This window comes from Balaenoptera borealis, assembly GCF_965194805.1.
Source record: "Balaenoptera borealis genome assembly, chromosome: 5".
In the NCBI taxonomy this organism is placed as follows: domain Eukaryota; kingdom Metazoa; phylum Chordata; class Mammalia; order Artiodactyla; family Balaenopteridae; genus Balaenoptera; species Balaenoptera borealis.
Window position 1 is genome coordinate 54,122,441 of NC_138862.1, and position 22,017 is coordinate 54,144,457.

A 22,017-nucleotide genomic window follows, 5' to 3' on the forward strand; every position below is an offset into this window, starting at 1 on the left:
CAAAGGATCAGCAAGACAAAGCTGTTCTTTTTATAAAATACCTTAATTCAACTGTTTTTATGAGTATTATTAAAGCTCAGAATTCTTACATATCGACTGAAAGGAAAAAAAAAAGCACAATGTAAAAGCTGTGAGTCGAGTTTATTCAGTGTCTTACTGAGGACTATAGCCTGGGAGACAGCCTCTCAGAGAGCTCTGAGAAACTGTTCCAAAGAGGTATGGGGGGAGAGGGCAGCACATTTGTGATTTTGGCAAAGGGAGTACACGTAAACAAGCACACATATCAGTAGAAGGTTGCTACTAGTCACAAGGAACAGATATCTTAGTTAATGGTTTTAGAACTTTTCTAAGTATGGGAAGATAGAAGAATCCAGGTTTATAAAATTTTTCTCCTGAAAATATCTAACTATCTGAGGGACTGTTCTGCCAGTTTTTCTCAGAGCACAGAGTGCCTCATTCCTGATCTCCGCCCTGAACTCTTTTCAGGGTGTGTTGAAGGTAAGTGGCTGCAGTGGCTAAGGACTCAATCCTTGTAGAGTCAGATGGTGAGTGACATTCTTTAGTTGGCAGGCATAAAAAAACTATATAATGGTGAGTTAAAAAGAAAAATCTGACTAACTTCTGTCCTTCTTTGTGGTTAATGTTTTTTGTTCTAGTTTGTTTTAGTCTACACTGGGTGTTCTAAGAAAGAATAATATTCATGCACTTCCTTTCCATGGCCCCTTCTTAAGCAGGAGAGGCCATCACTGTGCCTCTAAAGTAAAATAATTTTTTAAAGATAAAATCATGGCTCTCATACAAATACAAAACTAATGCTTGTCAAATGCTATATTTAACTCCTCAGTGAGGGAACCAGTAACATATTAAAACTCTTAAAATTGTCATATATAGGCAATCAGGAATTCTGAAATGAATTTACAAATAGATGCAAAACTGGTCACTACCTATAGGGCAATAATCAATTACATTCAACCTGACACATTTCATTTGTATTTCTGTGGACAAAAATTACTTGTATTATTATCAGTTTTCTGAAAATAGCTATGTAAAATAGCTCAAAGAAAACAAAAGGTAAAGAAAGCTGAGAGGGTTGCACTAAGTAGAAGAATTACTAATCTTGTCTGACCATTTCAAAGTCCTTCACTATTTTTTTCTGACACTAAAATGTCCTTAAAAGTCTCCTTAAAAGTCTTATTAAGCTCCTTAAAGTTGTGTTCTAATTAGAGCTGAAATAAATAGCTTTAGTTTTCAAGACTATAGGTAGTGATAGGATGGCATTTTATGTCTCACACAGAGTTCATAGAGTGTATTGGAAAAAGGAAGTAGTTTCCTATATGTGAGAGAGAGAACAAGATTTGGGGAGTTTCCACAAAGGGTAGAAACAAGTGTTCTTAGGGGAAAAGGTAATGAGTGTTGATGGAGTGGGAAAGTTATGAAAGCAGAGACCAAAGAGGTATGGTTGGGTCTGCGTCAGCAGGCAGCATGGCTGTGAGGGACAGCACTAACTCATGCAGAGCAGCTGAGCCCAGCATGGAGTTGCGTGTTCTATCTGATGCAGTGGTACGGACTGCAACTCCCACAGACTAGGAATGAGCCCTACTCCTAGCTTTTGGATCCATGTAAGCCCAGAGTTCTTGACTAGAGGAAGGTATCTTAAAAGCCTACATCTCTATTCTAACCCCAGGACTCAGGACTCAACAGCTGGCTTCATTTGACTTAAAAAGTAGAGTAATGTGACATTTTTGAAACTCAAATATAGTATAATAAATCCATTCTCACTATAGTATTAAGCCTTTGGTGAGTGGCATTACAAGAAAGGATTATTTGTTCTGTGGTTACTTTTACTTTCAAGGCTGATTTAGAACAGATTTCTTATTTTGGGAAAATAAAGATAGGAAATATAATATTAAAACACATAATTATATTGCAGAGTATGTATAATAAACTGTTCCCTAAAAACCTTGCAAGTTTAGGATTTTTTTCTAATTATTTCAAGATTAGAGATTAGTAGTCTGTTAAGGAAATTTAATAATGGATGTGAATAAATGAGCTTTTCCTACCAATCTATGAAATTTTCATCATTCATAGCTTCACGAAAGAGAATATATTTCTAGAAAAGCCAACATGTTTCTTTTATAGATATTTCAGAAAACAACATGAGTTATCAGAATAATATTATCCCCTTAAATAGATATAACATCATTTATATCTATACACACACTTAGTGGTTGATTCATACACCCATTCAATAAATATTTATCCACTGATTTCTGCGTGTCAGACAGTGTGCTAGGAACACAGCAATGGACTAAACAGGCAAAGTCCCTGCTCTCACAGAGCTAGTATTTCAGTGAAGAGAAAAAAAATGGAAATAAATGGAGAAAAAGTAAGTGTACAAAGAGGATGTAAGTATCAAGCAATGGAGAAGAAAATTTATTGAAGTGCTCAGGGGAGGATTTAGTGAAAAAGTCACAACTGAGCAAAATTCTAAAATTGTGGAAACAGAGATATATGCAGATTGCTAGGCAAAGAGATCTGCAGAAGAGAGATTAAAAAAAAAAAAACTAGGAGCAACAACAAAAACAACATATACCCTGAGGATGGAACATGAAGCACGCCTAGAATGTTTAAGAACAGCAAAGAGGTAAGTATGGCTGGAGCCCACTGAGAGGAGAGAGCTGTAGGGAATGTTAAAGAGGCCACATCTGGGATCACACTGTGAAAGTTACTGTAAGAAATCTGAGTGAAATGGAAAGCCATCTCCTGTAACATGTGATGACAGCAGCTTAATTCCAAGACTGCTAGACATCTACACAAGCATAATGTCCATACAAAGCACTCAAATTTGGTGGTTATAAAATATTAACTTGCAGCATTAAATTTGCAAATTATTAAATTACACTATATGTTCAGTTGCTGTAACTGACACCTAAGTATCAGTGATGAGAGCAAGGTAAATATGTATCTCTCTCTTGCATAAAAATCTAGGCATAAGCAAACCAAGGCTGGCAAGACACTCTCTAGTATCAGGGACCCAAGTTTCTTACTAATTTCTTTTCTATCTTTAGGATTTTGCCCTTATCTGTGTGTTCCAAAATGAAGCATGACCACACCACTACTCTCATGAGTAGGAGAGAGGAAAGGAAAATGTAAGGTTATACCTTTCCTATAAAGGTGTGACCAGGCATTTGAACACATCATTTCTTCCCCTAACCCCACTGGAGATTATTTAGTCACACAGTTACCCAAAACTGAAAGGGAGTCTGGGACATGTAGTCTTTATTCTGGGTGAACACATGCCGAGTTAAAATTAGGAGTTCTATTATAAGGTAAGAAAAGGATAAAGAATATTAAGAACAATTAGTTGTCTCTGGTTTAAGAAGATTCAAATACATCCTTGTAGTCTATCTTATACTCAATAAAATTTAATTTTAAAATGCATTAAACATCCTTTAAAAGTCTGGTATAAAGGAAAGAGTACCTGACAAAAGGCCAAAGGATGTTTGTATTCAATACTATCACGAATCTACCAAGAATTAGCTGTGCAACCTTCTCTTACAGTCAGTATGTCATCCGTAGTACTGGATAGCACCTAAACAAAAGATTCTCCCCAAAACGTTAGAGAAGTCACTATTATCAAGTGCAAAATTATTCTAAAATACTGAAACTTGCACAATGATATAAAAATTCAAGGGTAGAAGTATCTGGCCTCCAGCCCAAGGGACACCAGATGTGTCTCTTAAAAGCCAATAAAGTATGGGAGAAAATATTTGCAAATGAAGCAACTGACAAGGCATTAATCTCCAAAATATACAAACAGATCATGCAGCTCAGTAACAAAAAAACAAACAAACCAGTCAAAAAATGGATGGAAGACCTAAAGAGACATTTCTCCATAGAAGACATACAGATGGCCAAGAGTCACATGAAAAGCTGCTCAACATCACTAATTCTTAGAGAAATGCGAATTAAAACTACAATGAGGTATCAGCTCACACCGGTCAGAATGGCCATCATCAAAAAATCTACAAACGGGAGGAGCTTCAAGATGGTGGAAGAGTAAGACATGGAGATCACCTTCCTCCCCACAAATACATCAGAAATACATCTACATGTGGAACAACCCCTACTGAACGCTGGCAGAAGACCTCAGACCTCCCAAAAGGCAAGAAACTCCCCATGTACCTGGGTAGGGCAAAAGAAAAAAAGAAAAAACACAGACAAAGAATAGGGACGGGATCCGCACCAGTGGGAGGGAGCTGTGAAGGAGGAAAGGTTTCCACACACTAGGAAGCCCCTTCGCGGGCGGAGACTGCGGGTGGCAGAGGGGGGAAGCTTTGGAGCCACGGAGGAGAGTGCAGCCACAGGGGTGCGGAGGGCAAAGCGGAGAGATTCCCGCATGGAGGATTGGTGCCGACCAGCACTCACCAGCCTGAGAGGCTTGTCTGCTCACCCGCCGGGGCAGGCGGGGGCTGGGAGCTGAGGCTCGGGCTTCGGAGGTCAGATCCCAGGGAGAGGACTGGGGTTGGCGGCGTGAACACAGCCTGAAGGGGGCTAGGGCGCCACGGCTACCCGGGAGGGAGTCCGGGAAAAGGTCTGGAACTGCCAAAGGGGCAAGAGACTTTTTCTTCCCTCTTTGTTTCTTGCTGCGTGAGGAGAGGGGATTAGGAGCACCGCCTAAACGAACTCCAAAGACGGGCGCGAGCCACGGCTATCAGCGCGGACCCCAGAGACGGGCATGAGACGCTAAGGCTGCTGCTGCCACCACCAAGAAGCCTGTGTGCAAGCACAGGTCACTATCCACACCTCCCCTCCCAGGAGACTGTGCAGCTCGCCACTGCCAGGGTCCCGTGATCCAGGGACAACTTCCCCGGGAGAACGCACGGCGCGCCTCAGGCCTCTGCCGCCGCAGGCTCGCCCCGCATCTGTGCCCCTCCCTCCCTCCGGCCTGAGTGAGCCAGAGCCGCCGAAGCAGCTGCTCCTTTAACCCCGACCTGTCTGAGCAAAGAACAGACGCCCTCAGGCGACCTACAACCAGAGGCGGGTCCAAATCCAAAGCTGAACCCCGGAAGCTGTGCAAACAAAGAAGAGAAAGGGAAATTTCTCCCAGCAGATTCAGGAGCAGCAGATTAAATCTCCACAATCAACTTCATGTACCTGCATCTGTGGAATACCTAAATAGACAACAAATCATCCCAAATTGAGGTGGTGGACTTTGGGAACAACGATATATGTATATTTTTCCCTTTTTCTCTTTTTCCATGTGGATGACAGCGTCTTGGTGCTCCAGTTGGGCATCAGGGCTGTGCCACTGAGGTGGGAGAGCCAAGTTCAGAGACCTCCCAGCTCCATGTAATATCAAATGGCAAAAATCTCCCAGAGATCTCCATCTCAACGCCAAAACCAAGCTCCATTCAACAACTAGCAAGCTACAGTGCTGGACACCATATGCCAAACAACTAGCAAGACAGGAACACAACCCCACCCATTAGCAGAGAGGCTGCCTAAAATCATAATAAGGTCACAGATACCCCAAAACACACCACCGGATGCGGACCTGCCCACCAGAAAGACAAGATCCAGCCTCATCCACCAGAACACAGGCACTAGTCCCCTCCACCAGGAAGCCTACACAACCCACTGAACCAACCTTAGCCACTGGGGGCAGACACCAAAAACAAAGGGAACTATGAACCTGCAGCCTGCGAAAAGGAGACCCCAAACACAGTAAGTTAAGCAAAATGAGAAGACAGATAAAAACGCAGCAGATGAAGAAGCAAGGTAAAAACCCACCAGACCAAACAAATGAAGAGGAAATAGGCAGTCTACCTGAAAAAGAATTCAGAATAATGAGAGTAAAGATGATCCAAAATCTTGGAAATAGAACGGAGAAAATACAAGAAACGTTTAACAAGAACCTAGAAGAACTAAAGAGCAAACAGACAACCATGAACAACACAATAAATGAAATTAAAAATTCTCTAGACGGAATCAATAGCAGAATAACTGAGGCAGAAGAACGGATAACTGACCTGAAAGACAAAATAGTGGAACTAACTACTGCAGAGCAGAATAAAGATAAAAGAATGAAAAGAATTGAGGACAGTCTCAGAGACCTCAGGGAAAACATTAAACGCACCAACATTCGAATTAAATGGGACCCAGAAGAAGAAGAGAAAAAGAAAGGATCTGAGAAAATATTTGAAGAGATTACAGTGGAAAACTTCCCTAATAAGAGAAAGGAAATAGTCAATCAAGCCCAGGAAGCGCATAGAGTCCCATACAGGATAAATCCAAGAAGAAACACGCCAAGACACATGTTAATCAAACTATCAAAAATTAAATGCAAAGAAAAAATATTAAAAGCAGCAAGGGAAAAACAACAAATAACATACAAGGGAATCCCCATAAGGTTAACAGCTGATCTGTCAGCAGAAACTCTGCAAGCCCGAAGGGAGTGGCAGGACATATTTAAAGTGATGAAAGGGGAAAATCTACAACCAAGATTACTCTACCAAGCAAGGATCTCATTCAGATTTGACGGAGCAATTAAAACCTTTACAGACAAGCAAAAGCTACGAGAATTCAGCACCACCAAACCAGCTTTAAAACAAATGTTAAAGGAGCTTCTCTAGGCAGGAAACACAAGAGAAGGAAAAGACCTACAATAACAAACCCAAAATAATTATGAAAATGGAATTAGGAACATACAAATGGATAATTACCTTAAATGTAAATGGATTAAATGCTCCAACCAAAAGACATAGACTGGCTGAATGGATACAAAAACAGGACCCATATATATGCTGTCTACAAGAGACCCACTTCAGACATAGGGACACATAGACTGAAAGTGAAGGGATGGAAAAAGATATTCCATGCAAATGGAAATCAAAAGAAAGCTGGACTAGCAATTCTCATATCAGACAAAATAGACTTTAAAATAAAGACTATTACAAGAGACAAAGAAGGACACTACATAATGATCAAGGGATCGATCCAAGAAGAAGATATAACAATTGTAAATACTTATGCACCCAACATAGGAGCACCTCAATACATAAGGCAAATACTAACAGCCATAAAAGGGGAAATCGACAGCAACACAATCATAGTAGGGGACTTTAACACCCCACTTTCTCCAATGGACAGATCATCCAAAATGAAAATAAATAAGGAAACACAAGCTTGAAATGACACATTAAACAAGATGGACTTAATTGATATTTATAGGACATTCCATCCAAAAACAACAGAATGCACTTTCTTCACAAGTACTCATGGAACATTCTCCAGGATAGATCATATCTTGGGTCACAAGCCAAGCCTCAATAAATTTAAGAAAATTGAAATTGTATCAAGTATATTTTCCGACCACAGTGCTATCAGACTAGATATCAATTACAGGAAAAAATCTGTAAAAAATACAAACACATGGAGGCTAAATAATATACTACTTAATAACCAAGAGATAACTGAAGAAATCAAGGGGAAATCAAAAACTACCTAGAAACAAATGACAGTGAAAACACGACGACCCAAAACCTATGGGATGCAGCAAAAGCAGTTCTAAGAGGGAAGTTTTTAGCAATACAATCCTGCCTTAAGAAACAGGAAACATCTCAAATAAAAAACCTAACCTTATACCTAAAGCAATTAGAGAAAGATGAACAAAAAAACCCCAAAGTTAGCAGAAGGAAAGAAATCATAAAGATCAGATCAGAAATAAATGAAAAAGAAATGAAGGAAACAATAGCAAAGATCAATAAAACTAAAAGCTGGTTCATTGAGAAGATAAACAAAATTGATAAGCCATTAGCCAGACTCACCAAGAAAAAAGGGAGAAGACTCAAATCAATAGAATTAGAAATGAAAAATGAGAAGTAACAACTGACACTGAAGAAATACAAAGGATCATGAGAGATTACTACATGCAACTATATGCCAATAAAATGGACAACCTGGAAGAAACGGACAAATTCTTAGAAAAGCACAACCTTCTGAGAATGAACCAGGAAGAAATAGAAAATATAAACAGACCAATCCCAAGCACTGAAATTGAAACTGTAATTAAAAATCTTCCAACAAAAAAAAGCCCAGGACCAGATAGCTTCACAGGTGAATTCTATGAAACATTTAGAGAAGAGCTAACACCTATCCTCAAACTCTTCTAAAATATAGTAGAGGGAGGAACACTCCCAAACTCATGCTACGAGGCCACCATCACCCTGATAACAAAACCAGACAAAGATGTCACACAGAAAGAAAACTACAGGGCAATATCATTGATGAACATAGATGCAAAAATCCTCAATGAAATACTAGCAAACAGAATCCAACAGCACATTAAAAGGATCATACACCATGATCAAGTGGTGTTTATCCCAGGAATGCAAGGATTCTTCAATATATGCAAATCAATCAATGTGACACACCATATTAACAAATTGAAGAATAAAAACCATATGATCATCTCAATAGATGCAGAAAAAGCTTTCGACAAAATTCAACACCAATTTATGATAAAAACCCTCCAGAAAGTAGGCATACAGGGAATCTACCTCAACATAATAAAGACCATATATGACAAACCCACAGGCAACATCGTCCTCAGTGAGGAAACCTGAAACCATTTCCACTAAGATCAGGAACAAGACACGGTTGCCCACTCTCACCAGTATTATTCAACATTGTTTTGGAAGTTTTAGCCACAGCAATCAGAGAACAAAATGAAATAAAAGGAATCCAAACCAGAAAAGAAGAAGTAAAGTTGTCACTGTTTGCAGATGACATGATACTATAAATAGAGAATCCTAAAGATGCTACCAGAAAACTAATAGAGCTAATCAATGGATTTGGTAAAGAAGCAGGATACAAAATTAATGCACAGAAATCTCTTGCATTCTTATACACTAATGATGAAAAATCAGAAAGAGAAATTAAGGAAACACTCCCATTTACCATTGCAACAAAATGAATAAAATACCTAGGAATAAACCTACCTAAGGAGACAAAAGATCTGTATGCAGAAAACTATAAGACACTGATGAAAGAAATTAACGATGATAACAAATAGATGGAGAGATATACCATGTTCTTGGATTGGAAGAATCAACATTGTGAAAATGACTATACTACCCAAAGCAATCTACAGATTCAATGCAATCCCTATCGAACTACCAATGGCAATTTTCACAGAATTAGAACAAAAATTTTCACAATTTGTATGGAGACACAAAACACCCCGAATAGCCAAAGGAATCTTGAGAAAGAAATACGGAGCTAGAGAAAACAGGCTCCCAGACTTCAGACTCTACTACAAAGCTATAGTAATCAGGACAGTATGGTACTGGCACAAAAACAGAAATATAGACCAATGGAACAGGATAGAAAGCCCAGAGATAAACCCAGGCACCTATGGTCACCTTATCTTTGATAAAAGAGGCAAGAATATACAATGGAGAAAAGACAGCCTCTTCAGTAAGTGGTGCTGGGAAAACTGGACAGGTACATGTAAAAGAATGAAATTAGAACACTCCCTAACACCATACACAAAAATAAACTCAAAATGGATTAAAGACCTAAATGTAAGGCCAGACACTATCAAACTCTTAGAAGAAAATATAGGCAGAACACTCTATGACATAAATCACAGCAAGATCCTTTTTGACCCACCTCCTAGAGAAATGGAATTAAAAACAAAAATAAACAAATGGGACCTAATGAAACTTAAAAGCTTTTGCACAGCAAAGGAAACCATAAACAAGACGAAAAGACAATCCTCAGAATGGGAGAAAATATTTGCAAATGAAGCAACTGACAAAGGATTAATCTCCAAAATTAGAAGCAGCTCATACAGCTCAATATCGAAAAAAGAAACAACCCAATCCAAAAATAGGCAGAAGACCTAAACAGACATTTCTCCAAAGAAGATATACAGATTGCCAACAAACACATGAAAGAATGCTCAACATCATTAATCATTAGAGAAATGCAAATCAGAACTACAATGAGATATCATCTCACACCAGTCAGAATGGCCATGATCAAAAAATCTACAAACAATAAATGCTGGAGAGGGTGTGGAGAAAAGGGAACCCTCTTGCACTGTTGGTGGGAGTGTAAATTGATATAGCCACTATGGAGAACATTATGGAGGTTCCTTTAAAAACTAAAAATAGAACTACCATACAACCCAGCAATCCCACTACTGGGCATATACCCTGAGAAAACCATAATTCAAAAAGAGTCATGTACCACAATGTTCACTGTAGCTCTATTTACAATAGCCAGGACATGGAAGCAACCTAAGTGTCCATCGACAGATGAATGGATAAAGAAGATGTGGCCCATATATACAATGGAATATTACTCAGCCATAAAATGAAACAAAATTGAGTTATTTGTAGTGAGGTGGATGGACCAGAGTCTGTCATACAGAGTGAAGTAAGTCAGAAAGAGACAAACAAATATTGTATGCTAACACATATATAAGGAATCTTAAAAAAATAAAAATTGTCATGAAGAACCTAGGGGCAGGACGGGAATAAATATGCAGACCTACTAGAGAATTGAGTTGAGGACATGGGGAGTGGGAAGGGTAAGCTGGGACAAAGTGAGAGAGTGGCATGGACATATATACACTACCAAATGTAAAACCGATAGCTAGTGGGAAGCAGCTGCATAGCATAGGGAGATCAGCCCAGTGCTGTGTGACCACCTAGAGGGGTGGGATAGGGAGGGTGGGAGGGAGACGCAAGAGGGAGGAGATATGGGGATATATGTATATGTATAGCTGATTCACTTTGTTATAAAGCAGAATCTAACAAACCATTGTAAAGCAATTATATTCCAATAAAGATGTTAAAAAAAAATCTACAAACAATAAATGCTGGAGAGGGTGTGGAGAAAATGGTACCCTCCTACACTATTGGTGGGAATGTAATTGGTACAGCCACTACGGAGGTTCCTTTACAAACTATAAATAGACCTCCCATATGATCCAGCAATCCTACTCCTGGGCATGTATCCAGAGAAAATCATAATTTGAAAATATACATGCACCCCAATGTTCATTGCAGCACTGTTTACAATAACCAGGACATGGAAGCAACCTAAATGTCCATCAACGGATGAATGGATAAAGAAGATGTAGGACATATATACAATGAAATATTACTCAGCCATGAAAAAGAACAAAATACTGCCACTTGCAGAGACATGGATGGACCTGGAGATTGTAATACCGAGTGAAGTAAATCAGACAGAGAAAGACAAATATCATATGATATCACTTATATGTTGAATCTAAAAAAACGGTACTAATGAACCTATTTACAAAACAGAAATAGAGTCACAGGTGTAGAAAAGACACTTATGTATTAGCAAGGGGGAAGGGGGGGAGGGATAAACTGGGAGATTGGGATTGACATATACACACTACAATATATAAAATATTAATAGATAACTAATAAGAACTTACTGTATAGCACAGGGAACTCTACTCAATACTCTGTAATGACCTCTGTGGGAAAAGAATCTAAAAAGAGTGGATATATGTATATGTATAACTGATTCACTTTGCTGTACACCTGAAACTAATACAATATTGTAAATCAACTCTACTCCAATAAAAATTAATTTAAAAAAAAAGCCAATACAACTTGTCTCTATCCTTGTACCTCTGTACAAATGGAACTCTATGACTGCCTCGCTGACAGGGCACAAGGACTGGGCTGAATGCACCACAGGACACTGGCTGACATCCCTGAGGTGGCACCTGATACACAAGCCAGATGACCTTTCAGCATAGATAAGGAATGAGCAGTTTGTTTTTACACAGCCAATGAATCCACCGCCACAATATTCATTCAAGGAAAGCCATCGGTTGCAAATGTGCCAGAAAACTCAAAGAAGTGCCTTATTTGGGCTTGTAAGTCATAGCAGAAGCTAAGATTATCTGTCATGTGTTGGAAATGCATTGGATATGCAAAATCATCTTTTTAGAGATTTTTGCTTCATTGAATGCATTTCCCCATAGCCCATTTGTGGTTCTAGTATCTTGCCACTAGCTTTCCAATGCTCAGGAAGCATTCATTCACAGGGCCAAAGCCAGTTATGTCAAAAGTCTGGTCCTTGTCTCTGTCTCCATGAGTGCACTGAATTCTCCTCTAGAAGTACAGAAAGGAAAGTTTTCAGTCTTCATGTTGTAGCCAGAGTCACAGTTCCCAGGAAAGCCAGTTAGTCTGGAAAACCAGTATCCAAACATAAAAGAAAAAAGAAATATTATAGTGTCAATTGATGTTGCAACCTAACAAATTTTTAATAGAAAAAAAAAATTTAAAGGAGGGGGCCTCACAAACAAACAGAAATGCAGAAATTTACAAAAGCGTCTCTCCATTTAGGTACTAACAAGTGTAATCTATCTGAAATAATTAGAGTGATTTGATGCTACATATTTTGATTTCAATATCTTTCTTTTTAAGCTGCAGGGTGAGGAACATGATTAAAATAAATGATTAAAACACATCCTGCTGTACATAATTCAAACGTTCCATGAGAATCAGGGATGTTGCTTTAATGTGTTAATTTTATGGTCTATTTAAAAGGCAAAACCTAGTTATGATGACATAGCACAAACAGATAGACATTCATACCTGCAACACCAAGAACTTCCACAGTAAACTTGGCAGCCCGTCTCTGTGGATAATTGAGGTGCACAACATACAGAGTTCAACTTATCCATTCTAATCTACTTCAAACAATGGGGATTGAGTCACTGGAATAAAAACTGATGCTTTCATTCAGTCTACCTTTAAAAAAAAAAAAAAAAGCCAGGCTATTTGGTACTATGGGCTGAAAAAAAAGACAAAATGTCAATGCACACAAAAACCTTTCAGGTCCTAAAATTGTTCTATCCTTACTATAGCTACCTTTGTTATAAACACTTTTATAAAACGGGGAAGTTACCCCTCCTTTAAAAATAAATCTTCAGGGCTTCCCTGGTGGCCCAGTGGTTAAGAATCCGCCTGCCAATGCAGGGGACACGGGTTTGAGCCCTAGTCTGGGAAGATCCCACATGACGTGGAGCAACTAAGCCCATGCACCACAACTACTGAGCCTGCGTTCTAGAGCCCGCGTGCCACAACTACTGAGTTTGCGTGCCACAACTACTGAAGCCCGTGTGCCTAAAGCCCATGTTCTGCAACGAGAGAAGCCACCGCAATGAGAAGCCTGTGCACCACAACGAAGAGTAGCCCCCGCTCACCACAACTGGAGAAAGCCCACACGCAGCAACGAAGACCCAACACAGCCAAAAATAAATAAATAAAATAAATTTATTTTAAAAAAAAATTCTAAAAAAAAAAGATCTTCAAAAACTACTTTTGGCATACAAACTATAAAAAAAATTGTATTAAGTGAAAATATCATTTACTTTAGAGTGATAAAGCCAGAATTTCAATCATGGTTCCACCATTTTCTCACATTTGGTGGGAGGATTCAATGATTCAATGAATATATACATTTCATATTCATCATATATATATAATTAACTGTCATGTTATAGGCAATAAGCATATCTTAATTATCTCCCATTTTAAGCACAACGTTTAATATAAAAGACTGCAGTACACTGGTTAAGAGCATGGAGTCTGGCGCCACGACTCTGGTGTCTGCTTGGGTTTGAATCCTGGTTCTTTTGACTTTGTGTCTCTGTTCCACAGTTTCCTCTTCTGTAAAACTGGGTTAATAATAGTATATACTGCATAGGATTGTTATGAGGGTAAACTGAGTCCATTTATTTGTACTGAGGAGAAAGGGCCTGGGAAATCAGCCAAGGTGAAAGGAGGCCAGGAAGCTGCATGGAGTACCAGCTCTTCAGAGTAAAGCAGACATTGCCTTTAGTTCACACAATTGAGCCATAGAGGGGAGATGAGTTGGTCCAGGCTAGTCATGGACCAACTAATGCAGGGCAGAGCTCAGCCTCAGAGGAAAAGAACATGAGCGAGACACCACCAGCCAGAAGATGAGGCAGCACCTCTCGAGAGCTAACAATACCTGAGGGAGCTGCTTAGGTCTGAATGCCTCAACAGTAGAGCCAATGGAGGCCACCAACACCCACACATGCTGGGCCCTTAGGCAATAGTTTAGACCTGCTGTGATGACAAACAGAAAGAGGAAATGATGTCTTTGCAGGCAGTTGTACGAGCAGGTAGACATCTGTTTTTCTCTCCCTCCTCCTGCTCCAATACAATGGGCATAAATCTCAGGAAGAAACTTAATAAAGTACTATCTCCACACTTGAAGAGCTTACAACTAGTTGGTTAGACAAACATGCAAACAAAGAGATACTGTACAATTAACATGAGGACTTCATAACAAGGTATTGTTTGTGCTGGGTCCTGAAGGATGGGTATAAATTCTCCAAGCAGACAAGGGAGACAAAGGAATCTAGAGGTAACATTCGATGTGAATATCATGAAGAAATTCTCAGAGGCATGGAAGCGCATGATATGTTCCAAAAGAGTACTTAATTAGAATTATGGTTACCAGGGAAGGAATGGATGAGGAAGAAGTAGGGAAAAAGCTAGAAAGAAGAGCTCCAAGGTAGAAGTCTGGAAAGAGTTTCACATTAGATATTGAAGGGTCTTCCCTTTATGCTAAGATAAAGAGTAGGAGATTTATTCAGTAGGAAATCAGAAACTGGCAAGAGTTGGAACACAGGGGGGTGTGACATGGTCAGATTTACATTTTGATCTGTATCACCAATAGTAATATGGAAAGTGCACTGGAAGGGAGAGGCTGTGGCATAGAAAAGAGGTTCAGTAATGCAGACCACCAGAACTATGTCCACAGCAGTTACACTTACCAAAAATGAGACAATAAAAAAGGATGGGGACTTTTGAGTCCCAAGTATCATAAATTCTCTCCCTTATTTTTTTAACAAGTTATGAAAATCAACTGGTGGGGAATAATTGTAAGAGTAATACCTGATATAAGAAATTTTAGTAAAGGAAATAAACACTATTTCAAGGTTGTAAAAGATCATGTTTTACTAGACCAGAAATCTCCCTAGGCATTAGTAAACCATCACAAACCATTAATTTCATGGTTGTCTACTCTGTAAAAACCTATGGCTGAGTTCCTTCATAAATACATACATACATACATACGCACATAATATATATATATAATATATACATAATATATATATATATTATGTGCATGTGTGTGTGTGTGTATATATATATATGTGTATATATATATACACACACACACACACACACACACACACATATATACATACATAAATGGAACAGACCACACGAATACCCCCAAAACATCTGATGCTGATAAGTAAATACTGTCATTTACTAGAGGTTTAACTCCATATTGACCCCACTTTAGCTCTCTATTTGACCCTTCTTTTCCAATTGGGAGAAGGAAAGTACAGTAAATGAGCCGTAATTTTTGGCAATGCATATTTAAAATAAGGTCTGCCAAGTTAAAAACTGAAAATGCAGCAGCTGTTTGCCTAAAACATAGGCCAAGAAATTCCTGCATGACTGACAATATGCTTTTGCTTCTGGCCACACAATCTCTGACCAGGTATTCATTTCAGCAGCTGTCAGCCAAATCTTGAGAGGAGAGTTTTTCTCACTATAGAGGAGAAGATCCCTAAAAGAGAAGGATTAAGTGTTGATACACAATAATGGGAGTCCTTCTAAGGAAGAAATCTGTATATTCAACCAGGAGGAAATCTACATGGGAATGGAAAAGCAACCATTCTCACAGTGTAGGCAGATTAAACACGGCACATATCCTGAATATTTGGAGAAGTGTCTTACTTCGTTTGCAGAAGAGCGCTCCCAGGGCCAGTCCATGGGGCCTGGGACTAAAAGATACTGTTTCCTAAGCTGTGTGGAATGTGCCTTCCGGATGCTGGCCACACCAGGCGCCCATATCTCTGTGATGGCAACAGTGGAAGGGGCAGCGGCAAACACTGAGAAAGTGTCTAAGGCAGCACCGTCTCCCACATCAGCCTGCAGCTGTGATGGGACCAGGGCCAAAGGCATTTGTGGAAGCAGTCCAACAGGGGCAATGGCTATTGCCTGGCAAGGGGGCAGCCAGCAGGTGAGGAAATAACGCCTAAGGCTCAAAATGTAAAGAAATTCCACAATGATAACTGCAGTTAATAGCACCAAAGACACAGCAATAATTTAGAAAATGAAAACTTGGGGGAGCAAGGGGGCAAGTAAATAACCCTTTCACTTTGCATGTTCAACTTCATAACAGAGGGAGGAAAGTCAGACAGATGGAGATAACATTATCACACTTACTACTGATAAAGCTGATTGCAGAATGTGGCTCAAGATCTGCAGTTAAATGAGCTTGTTTAGACTTCATCCTAAATTAGACACTGGCATAGCTGGACAACCGCAAGCAAGAGGCAGACTTGGTGGAGAAAATACCAGAATTTAATGCCCTGTGGGCAAACAGGCCCTAAAAAGTAAGAAGGAGTTGGACTGGGCACATTAGGAATTGAATGTTCCTAACATAAAATTTCCTAGTCTTTCATCCATGGGTAGGAGTGAACAGACAGCGAATAGAGGCTCTTCCCCTAATCCACCAAAACTTTTCCTCTAGGAGAGTGAAGTGCTAATTTTCCATCCTTTTTGGAAATATGAGGAAGGGGGAAATATGATTACATTAACCATAATAATAATGGCAACTATTATTTATTAAACATTTGTTGTCTTCCAGCACTGTGCTTTGTGTATTATCTAATTAAACCCTCACCACAACCTCATAGGTAGGTATTGTTTTTAAACCTCACGTTCACACATAACTACACAGAATCTGAGGATTGGTTCCTTGCCCAACGTTACATAGTTATGAAGAGCCAAAGTCTGGAGTTTGTGCTTCAACCCCTACACCCTTCTGCCTCCTGCAAGTGAGGGCTGTGAGCTCCTAAGTACTCAGAAGAAAAAAGAGAAAGTAAAGAGACTGGATAAGGAATTAGGTGAGCTCAAGTCCCATATATTACCAGGCGGACAGGGGAACTAACAAAGGCCCTTGGCTTAGTTGTAACCTACATCCTCTGCATGGTTAGTTCCACCGTTCCACTGTTAAACTCTTTTTTAAGCATGTTCTTTCTTCTTTTCCCCACAGCTTTAATGAGGTATAATTAATATACAAAAAAACTGCATATATTTAATGTATATAATTTGATGAGCTTGAACATAGGCAGAACCTGTGATACCATCACAACAATTAAGGTAATAAACATATCCATCAGCTCCAAAAGTTTTCTTGTGTCCTGCTTTTGTGTATGTGTGTGTGTATGTGTGTTTGTTAAGAACACTTAATACAACATCTACACTCTTTAAAAAATTTTGTGTGCTTACCACATTTTCTTTATCCATTTGGCCATTTGGGTTGTTTCCATGTCTTAGCTATTGTGAATAATGCTGCAATGAACATGGGAGTGCAGATATCTCTTCCAGATTTAATTTCCATTCTTTTGGCTATATACCCAGAAAAGGGGTTGCTGGTTCATACGGTAGTCTATTTGTGATTTTTTGAGAACCCTCCATACTATTTTCCATGGTGGCTACATCATTTTATATTCCCACCAACAGTGTACAAGGGTTCCAATTTCTCAACACTTGTTACCTTTTTTGTTGTTCTTGTAATAGCCAGGTGTGAGGTGACATCTCATTATGTAGATAAACTCTTCAAAGCAAAAATATAGGTATATTTTTTCACAGAAGCTAAGGATTCCTTAATCATATCATATACATGGAACACATGGTTCCATATTGTAAGCACATGTTGAGAAAAGGTTTACAGATATTGATTTTGGTTGTGGCCAACTTAAATAAGCCTACCATCACCATCCTTTTACCTATATCTACAGCCTGTAAATATTGCTGGTGAGAGACATAGCAGTCTATTTACAAAAGCAAATTCTTTCGCAAGTATAGAGCAACGTCACGCCAAACGAAGTACTCATGGTCCAAGATACTTAAACTGCCATCAACCTATAAAAAGCAAACCCAAATAGATTATTTGCATTAAAGCTATTATAATTCTTAACGTTTGGTGGTAAAGAGCAAAAATAGGATAAAATACCTATTTTCACAAGTGATTTGAATAGTTAAGTCAGAAACAGAAAATACTGGGATATTTTCATGTCTCTGTAAATTTGTTCTCATACTAAATGGCCTTCATATGCTTTTCAAAACAAACCCCAACTTTTTCAACATCTGAGCCATATAATAGTCTACTAAATAAACACTTAAGGAGATATTTAGAGCACTATTTGCATTATTTTGGCAGAGTAGGAAAATACAATATAAAAATAGCATCTCAAGGGAAGATTAAATTTTTTACAAAGGTGCCAATAATTCACCAGTGGTCTTTGGTTTCCCCATTTGTCAACCTTGCTATCTCTGTTCTACCCTTGCTGTTACTCATACCCCTCTCCAGATGTGCATGGTATCACCAGACTAGATTTCTTCTATCACAAAGAGAAATTATCTACTTAATAAGTTGATATATGTCCCTACATAAAAGTATTTTTAAAGATGAGTCTACAGCATGATTGCAGAGCTAAAACAAGGCAGTAGATTACTATATGTGGAATTCCAAACACAAATAGAGAGAGGAAAATCTTGCTGGTTCTCTTAAAATTATACCATATAGATGACACCCTATAGCCTCCCCTGCCCCCAAATCAAAGCTGATTCCAAAAATATAAGTTGTGGAAAAAGGATTTAAAGTGTGTAAGTTCGTGAATAAACAGAATAATAGTCAAGTGGCTCTGGGAAGGCCTCCCCTTCCTTCAGTGGCTTCCATACACAGCTGATTGCTAGTCAAAATTCCAAAATTAGTTTCATTTTGTTGTCTTTTTTAAATGTGCATATTCCTAAAATAGATAGCATTCTAAGTTTAATAAAGCATCCAAGCAACATTTTCTAAAATACTTCTATGTGCCGGACCATGTGCTAGGTACTAAGGACACAAAGACATTTATGAAAGGAGTTCAGTAATCAGGTAGGAACCCAGGCCATGTAAGCAATTAACTAAAAGACGGTATAATAAGGGCTGTAACAGATAAACGCATGCAGAGCTGTGGGAGCATGGAGATGAGAATAATTGAGTTACCATGAAAAAGTCTCAGAAGACTTTTTATAAAAGGTGACTTTTTAACTGGATCCAAAATGAGTGTAATTTTGATCAAAGGAAGAAGACAGCAAGCATGAAGCTGCAGAGAGTTGAAAAGACTCTACAAGGAGAAGAAACAGGATGTGTGCACAAAATAATCTCTACTTACACCTTCTTTTAGGTCATAGAGAAAAAGGTATCTATGTCTAAACTCACAGAACATTTACGCATCTCCCCCTAGTTACAGCTAAAGACATATCTGTGCATTAATAAATTTATATGCTAAAATGTGAGCTATTTTTACTGAGAAAATATATAATAACAGAGATATAGGTAGAAGTAGAAATGATTAGATATGTCAGCAGACATCCAGCTAGAAACTTTTTAAATTGTGATTTTATCATTTTTCACCTAAATGAGTCCAGCTGTCTACTTACTTAATATTTCTGAATGCTTACCAGTTGCCATGTGCTTTTCAAGGCATTGGGGATTCACTGAAGAATTAACCAAAGTAACCTGATTTCACAGAGCTTATATTCCTAAAGAAGACGGAAAATAAACAAGAAACTAGTATGTAATATAATTCGAAGTGTGACTAAATTGAAGAATCTTGCAAGCAGCTAAGGTGGAATTACTTGCAGAAACCAGTAGTCCTCTCAGGAAAAAGTAGAAGAGCCAGGTAAAAGGAAAATAAAGAAGCTTTTGATTTAAGGCATTAGAGACTGGCTGAGGCTTCTAGAACTCCAGGAGCCAAAATCACAGAGACACTGGAACCACAGAGAGGTGAGCAGACAACCTGTTGGCCATTTCTTCTCTCAGGAAATTCCTGGAGTGAGACTAAATGTCAAGAATTAAGTCAGGGTACTACACACCCCTCTGTGTGTGCAGGTGTCAACTGACGCTCGTTGTGTCCACATCTGAGTAACAGGGTCTGGAAAACTAAAACTAGAAAATTGTGCTATGACACACTGCTAAAAGAAACTGTCCTTTGACTCTGACCCAGGAGTCTCATGACTTCTGTTAAGGGGCAGAGAAGTCAAAAGAGCTTTGAATAATCTCGTGGGACAAAAGACACCAAAAAATTATAGCTGCCAATCCACAAGGATCCCAGATCCTGGAGAGAAGGGAGACCCAGAAAGTGTGCCTGATGCTGCAGGTTTCACTTTGATATATTTGATTAAGCAACAAGAAGCAAGGAATTAAGCTAGATTAAAAACCGCTGAAATGCAGAATGAATTTTTCTGTAATCTTCCACTGCTAACGAGACAGAAATTGTTGTTCAAGACCATCGAAAAAACAAGGGACCTAGAAAATTCCCAGGCTCTCAGTTTCTCATTTGGAACTTCTGGAGAGCTACACATATGATATAAGGAGAACCAGAGTCTACAGAATTTCAACCATCCCTAAGTCATCTCAATCCTGTTAGGAGACAATTTTCCATGGGTCTCTTGCATTTATTCACATCTTATAAGCAGAGGAACTTACTGTCTTTGTTTCATACTATCTTTCAAGAATGTTTTTATAGTGAACAGCCATGGAGGAGAGAGACAGTGTCTTTCTCTGGAGCAAAGGGCAGGTTGTTTAAATGCTGTAGATGTATTCTATATATGGATAGAAATCTACAGAGATCTATAGATCCATTCAGGTTATTTATTTTTCTTGAGTGATCACTTGCAGTTTTTATCATTCAAGAAATTTGTCCATTTTATATAAATTGTTGAACTCATGTGCACTGAATTCTTTACAGTAGTCTCTGCTTATTCTTTTAATGTCTACAAGGTTTGTGGTAACGTACCCCTTTTCATTCCAATATTTACAATTTGTGTTGTCTCTCATTTTACTTGGTTAACCTGACTGAAGGTTCATCAATTTTACTGTCATTTTCAAGAAACTGGCTTTTGCTTACTATAATTTTCTCTCATGTTTCTGTTTTTAATTTCATTGGTTTCTGCTCTGTTATTATTTCTTCTATGATATTTGCTTTGGGCTTAATTTTCTCTTTTTTTTTTTCTAGTCTCCGGAAGTGGAATCTTAAATTGTTGATTTAAAACTTCGCTTTTCAGCAACCTAAGTGTCCATCGACAGATGAATGGATAAAGAAGATGTGGCCCATATATACAATGGAATATTACTCAGACATAAAAAGAAACAAAATTGAGTTATTTGTAGTGAGGTGGATAGACCTAGAGTCTGTCATACAGAGTGAAGTAAGTCAGAAAGAGAAAAACAAATACCGAATGCTAACACATATATATGGAATCTAAAAAAAAAAATGGTTCTGATCAACCTAGTTGCAGGGCAGGAATAAAGATGCAGACGTAGAGAATGGACTTGAGGACATGGGGAGAGGGAAGGGTAAGCTGGGATGAAGTGAGAGAGTAGCACTGACATATATACACTACCAAATGTAAAACAGATAGCTAGTGGGAAGCAGCTGCATAGCACAGGGAGATCAGCTCAGTGCTTTGTGACCACCTAGAGGGTTGGGATAGGGAGGGTGGGAGGGAGGTGCAAGAGGGAAGGGATATGGGGATATATGTATACATATAGCTGATTCACTTTGTTATACAGCAGAAACTAACACAACATTGTAAAGCAATTATACTCCAATAAAGATGTTAAAAAAAAATTGGGAGTTTTAAATTTTGGACAGCATTACTTTTGAGGGACCCCTCCTGTTCCCTTTCAGTTATGGTTGTTTTTTTAAACTATTCTAAAAAAGCATGGCAAAATTTAATACATTCTTTGTTTAGGGTTTCAACATGACTCACTATTTTCTGAGCATTCCATCTTTTGAATTGTTTTATTATAAAATATACACAAAGAGAATAATGTGTAAGAAGACAC

The 22,017-nt window shown here is 38.6% G+C and overlaps 1 protein-coding gene across 1 annotated transcript in view; it reads right to left on the minus strand.

Moving 5' to 3' along the window:
• The window catches only part of LOC309629284 (uncharacterized protein), a 1,158,831-nt gene that overhangs the window by 545,286 nt on the left and 591,528 nt on the right, over positions 1-22,017 (minus strand). The gene's annotated exons all lie outside the window — the stretch shown is intronic.